Source organism: Pelophylax lessonae (genome assembly GCF_965119305.1).
Source record: "Pelophylax lessonae genome assembly, chromosome: 1".
Taxonomy (NCBI): Eukaryota; Metazoa; Chordata; class Amphibia; order Anura; family Ranidae; genus Pelophylax; species Pelophylax lessonae.
In genome coordinates this window covers 319,217,767-319,223,766 of record NC_138768.1, presented here as the reverse complement: position 1 = coordinate 319,223,766, position 6,000 = coordinate 319,217,767, and positions in this window count along the sequence as shown.

The following is a 6,000-nucleotide window of genomic DNA, read 5'->3' as shown; positions in this document are numbered from 1 at the left end:
TTTAATTGCTTTCACCTGAACAAGTACTGGGCTGAGAGACCGAGGGATTGTGGAATATATAGTTTCTTCACAGGAAGTGTTGGTTCTTAGACTACGGACAAAGATCATGCATTATCCTATGCAGTGCCATGCCGCATGGCACATGTTTCAAACAAATAGAAATTTTTGACACAGGACTTACTCTACTTTAGGCTCTGCATACTGGCCAACAAATGACACTATGAAATTATATGAGCAATGTAGATTTTAGGCAGGTTAAAAAACACAAGGTGCAGATAGGAAGGTGTATAATGCCTTTAGGTGTATAATGCCTTTAACATTGGCATCTGCAAATTGGATGGCAAGGTAGCTGCAATCCTGCCGAAAGCAACGGATTCTGTCTCAGTTCACATTTGGAACCGTGAGAAAAAGATCCTACCAGTCTTCCTCTTTTTTCTTCACTTGTTCTGTTTGCTTTGCTGTTCACCTGTGTATGTGCATGTGTACATGTTTTCTACTTGAATGTATATTTCTTTGATGCAAAATACAAAAAAAAAAAAAAGGAAATAAATTAAAAATAAGCAAACAATTGTGCCTTTTTATTTGTCTTTCCACATTTGTTTGTATGCTTTTGTTTTTTCCTTGTATGTGCACTGAATTGGAATTTTTGCCTGTGGGCAGTATTACTGTCACAGCAAATGGTGTCCCTTGGCTGACTGAGATGGCAGTATAAAGGCTGGCGGAGTGGCACAGCTTGGAGGGTATTGATGAGGGCTAGAAATGGTGCAAGAATTGGTCGGCTTATCAGTCCCACTAACACCAAGATGTCTTATAGATATGTCAGTTATGCTTTAACGTTTATTACTGGTTTTTGGAACAGGTGAAGCTCCCGAACCAGAATAAGTGGTTGGGGGCAGTATCGCCTGCAGGCATGAATAAGTATGTGTTTTTGGTAGAATTAAGTAATTTTTTTGGTTTGTAAAATCTCAGATCAACCAAAAAGGGATTGTTTTTGGATATTTGTGCTGGACATCAATGTCTTTGGTGTGTTATATTTTGAAACTGTGGCTGATTTATAGATTTACATGAAATATATATCATTCCAATGTTAAACTGTGTAAGTTTCATTGGGGTGCAAGGTCAATGGGAGGAATTTGTGGTTATTGGGGGAGTAAAGATGACCACTCCACCAGTAATGCTATAGGCTGACAATACAAAGCATTTTTGAGGACTGATTGTTGTCGGCAGGGCTGCTGATAGAAATCATGGGGCCCCGTACAGCCTACCTGATGGGGCCCCCTTCAGCCCCACCCTTAACCCCACCTCTGGCCACTCCCTAGACCCCGCCTTGAAACAATAATTGCATGTAAAAAGCGGACAGGCAGGTTGTACCTATGTCATCCTATTACTTGGGTACAATCAGCCAGTCTTAGCCGGTCCCTGCTAACCTGGGCAAGATTGTAATCATCTATGGCTGGCTTAACTGAAACTTACATCAATAGTGACACCAAAACAGTGATCAGCTAAATTACTGTATAGTGTACACTATATTAATGCCACTGGGTCGGTTAACATCAAGGGGCAATGAAGGGGTTAACTGTGTGCCAAGTGTCATGTGTGTAACGTGTGCTGCTTTTACTAACAGATCTGGCTGTTTTTTTCTCCCTGCTTTGCAGGGAGAAGAAATAGCCAGATTACTGATCTGTGTATGAAGCCCTGTGTTTGTAAACACAGGACATTGTACTGTAATTGGCTACAGCTGATCAGCATGTCTCAGTCCCGGTTCACACTTGTGCGATGCGGGAAGGCTGCAAATTCGCAGCCTGTTCCCGCATCGCAAACGCACCCCTGGCAGTTCACACTGCCATATGCGATACGCAGGGGGTGTCAATGAAATGTTAACGACACCCCCAGTTTGATCGCATATCGCAGTGCGATCTTTACAGTTCGCACAGGATCGGATCGCACAAGTGTGAACCACTGTGCGATCCGATCCTGATGCGGCTGGAAAACAGGGTCATGTGCGACTTTTGTGCGGGTGCAGTGCGAATTTCAGTCATACAAAGTGTATGGCTGAATTCGCACCGCACATCCGATTGCATGTAATGAAGGATCTGATCCCTGGACGGATGGAAAAATAGGGTTTCCATCCGTCTGGATTTCACGGACAGGATCAGGTACGGATGGCAGCGGGTGTCAGTGGAGGTATCTCCGCTGACCCATAGAGCTGCATGGAGGGTCCGATCAGATCCGCCTAAAAAACCGACAGGCGGATCTGATCGGATCGCCTGTGTGAAAGAGCCCTTATGATAACACACAGGCAGCAGGTTCTCTGTCACAGTGTGTTACATAGCATGGCTGTTGGTTGCTGACCTTAACTCATGACCAATCGGCACCCAACAGCCATGCTATGTGACACACTGTGACAGAGAACCTGCTGACTTCTGTCTGTGTGTTATAGAGGGTGACAAAGTAATGTACAGTGCAGTAAATCAATAGTTGCCAATATTCCAAAAAAGTTTTTAGGGACACCTTTTTACTGTGTTTCCATAAAGTTGCTGTAGGCAAAGCATGTACTTTAATTGGAGGCGGCACATTCATTTATTATGGACGTGGTCCTACAAGAAGGTTAATCATGTATTTCTATCAGGGATCTGACAGCAATGAAATAGTTAATCATGTCCAGCCACCAGGCCAGCAAGGATCTTCTAGCAATAATAAGGTTAATTATGGCTCTAACCACCAATAAGATCCCTGGTGGCTAGAGACATGATTAACTATTTCTTTGCTGTCAGATACCTGATAGAAGCACTTGATTAACCATTTTTTTGATAGCCGATCCCTTGTGGAAGTGCATGAATATATATATATATATATATATAGCTATTAAAGGGGTAAATGTACATTTTCACCAGGGATCTGATAGCAATAAAATGGTTATTAATCATGACTTCCAAAATACAGATCTTCTACAAACAAAGGGTTAATCACACACTTCCAATCCATCTGCCAGCAATAAAAGGGTGAATGTCCAGTCACCAGGGATCATCTTCTAGGAATGAATGGACACAGCACCCTCTCGCCCCCAACAAAATACTGCCTGAAATGTGCCCCCCTTCTCTCATGACAACTCTGTGGCCAAACACCTCATCTCTATTACTGTAGTAGTTACCCTCACACCATCTTCTTCCACATTCTCTTATGCTGGCAGGAGTACAGTACGTGATGAGGGCAGACCTGGAGTGTTTTAGCTGCCCACTCGTGCATAGGCAATACTTCTATTCAGATCTTGAAGCCTATACCTGATTAGTAAAAACGTTCCCCTTCTGTACAGCGGCTACTAATGGAGAGGAGAGGTACTGCAAGTCTATATCAATAGACTGTCAGGCTGAGCTGCCGTGTGCTCGGCTGGAATTGGCTCACACATAAGCGAGTTCTGTATTTCCAGGATAACGGCCAGGAAAAAGATGGGACATTGAGAGCTTTCCCTCTCCTCCTGGACTCGGTCAGCTGCCTGCCTCTCCATCTCTCTCACGCTGAGAATCTGATTACTAACTACTGAATGGGGAGCTCAGAGCTGAATGAAAGAAGATCACTCCGCCAGGGTATGACAATGGGCAAGCTGCAGCAGGAGACGGCTGGGACTTTAAACAGCTGGGACATGTAGAGCAGGCATGGAATGCACTGCGCATGCGCCCGAAAATGAAAAAAAAGTCCCTCCACTCTCACCATTACAGGTCACCATAGAGGGGCCCAGAAAATAGTAGTAATAATCCCCCCCTAAGCTAGAGGTAGCGGCTAAGTGGGGTGTAATTTAGAAAGCCTGTTTTTAAAAAATTCTGCACTGACTGAGGCTGCCCGGGCCCCCCTGCAGAGCTCAGTAGCCGGGCCCGGTACAACAGGGCTGGTTGTACTGGCTTATCAGCGGCCCTGGTTGTCGGCCCTGGCCAGGATTCTTTTACTAAACACCTTAAAGAGGAAGTAAAGTCTCAATTTTTAATTGTACCTGCAGGTAAGCCTATAATAGGGCTTACCTGTAGGTGCTGGGATTCTCTCATAAACTTGCACAGTTTAGGAGATATTCAGAGTGCATGCAGCCAATGACTTCCTCAGCGCATGCACTCTGAAGGTTCGGCCTACCGTGCCGGACCTTTAAAGCCCATGTCGTAAATGGCCGCTCGTCAGAATGATGTCACCACGGCTATGGGCACTCACAGCACCGGAGCCCGCAAACCCGGAAGAAACACCAGGGAAAATGTGCAGGTGCCGCTGGAGGGCTCCGTTCTAAGGTAAGTATTTCATAATGAGCTAGTATGTGATGCACACTAGCTCATTATGCCTTTTTGTCTTTCAGTTTTTTTTTTATTTATTTATTTATTTTTTCTCAGGTTTACAACCTCTTTAAACCCAGCCAATCTGCCATCTCCACAAAAAGGTTAAACATTGAGTAGTTCCAAGACACGAATTGTAAGTCTAAATACTTTTCTTGGGATAACACATGAAATATGCACAAAACACAGGACATCTCTGAACTTCTGTCATAAGTAACAGAAATTTAATTGCACTTATTAAACTTATCACTTGCACTTATCAAATTAATAAAACAAAACACTCAATGGTATATATAATAGACCAAAAGGAACAAAATAAGAACAATTCTTAGGGTTAACACACATATAAAGATTAAATCTCAAGACTTGGGTGATACATTGTGTCATAATGTCCTAAGGCTCCTTTCACACGTTGCGCTGCATGCTGCGGTCCGTTCTCTGCTCAGCGGGGATTAATCCGCTGATCCCCCCTGAGCAGGCGGATGACAGCTCTGTCTCCACACTATGTGCGAAGAGGGAGGTGTCAGAGCCCCGCAGCTCTCTATTTGGAATTGGATGAGAACGGACCGCCTGTCCACTCTCATCCGATCCAATCCCCTGGGCGGATGAAAAATAGGGTTTCCATCCGTCCGGATTTCACGGATAGGATCGGATGCGGATGGCAGCGGGTGTCAGAGGACATGTCCCTGCTGACATCTGCTGCACCATAGGGATGCATGGAGGATCCGATCAGATCCACCTAAAAAATTGACAGGCGGATCTGATTGGAGCAGTCGTGTGAAAGGAGCCTAACTCTGTTCCTATCTATGCATTGCCCTCTATTCTAAGCAATAGATACTGCCTATAGAGACATATGTATACACCGGCTCCAAAGAACTAGAAAGGTAAGACATTTTAAAAACAATATTGGTTATTTCACATGATAGAGAATACATAAACTTTTAGTTTCGTTTTTTTTTTTTTTTCAAAAATACTTTAGGTCATACAGTGCATAAAATGTGTTAAAAAAGAAATAAACTTAAAAGCAAACATTTATTATTTTGCAGCTTACCAATTCTTAGATGTCATGGCTGCATTCCTTTTTTTTGCCCCTCTATTTTCATCTGGTGATTCAGCCATCAAGTCTGTTGTTTTTCAAATCTCTCCAGCAGATTGTATCTGAAACAACTGTTTGCTGTAACTGATTATAAAGTGTGAGCTGGAGTTTGGCTTCAATTTGTTTGTATATTTAAAGTAGAATTATAGGCAACATTTTCATTATATTAGTTTGAATAGAGTAAGGGAGGGTTATAACCGCTGTCAGATTGTTTTTCACCATCTGTGTCCTATTGAGGAGATTTACTATCGCTTCCCATCCCATAGCCAAACAGGAAGTGAAATCCCTGCAAATTAACCACTTGCCGACCAGTGTTAATTTCGTCGACTAAAACCGACTAAAACCTTTTCGTCGACTAACATAATTCAGATGACTAAAATACGACTAAAACTAAAATGGCATTTTAGTCTTAAGACTAAAATACGACTAAAACTAAAAGGGCATTTTAGTCTGAAGACTAAAATACGACTAAAACTAAAAGGGCATTTTAGTCAAAAGACTATAACTAAAACTAAATGGAAATTTGCTGCCAAAATTAACACTGGTGCATGCTCAAAGCTTAGTACCATAAATAACATATTAGATTTTTCACTC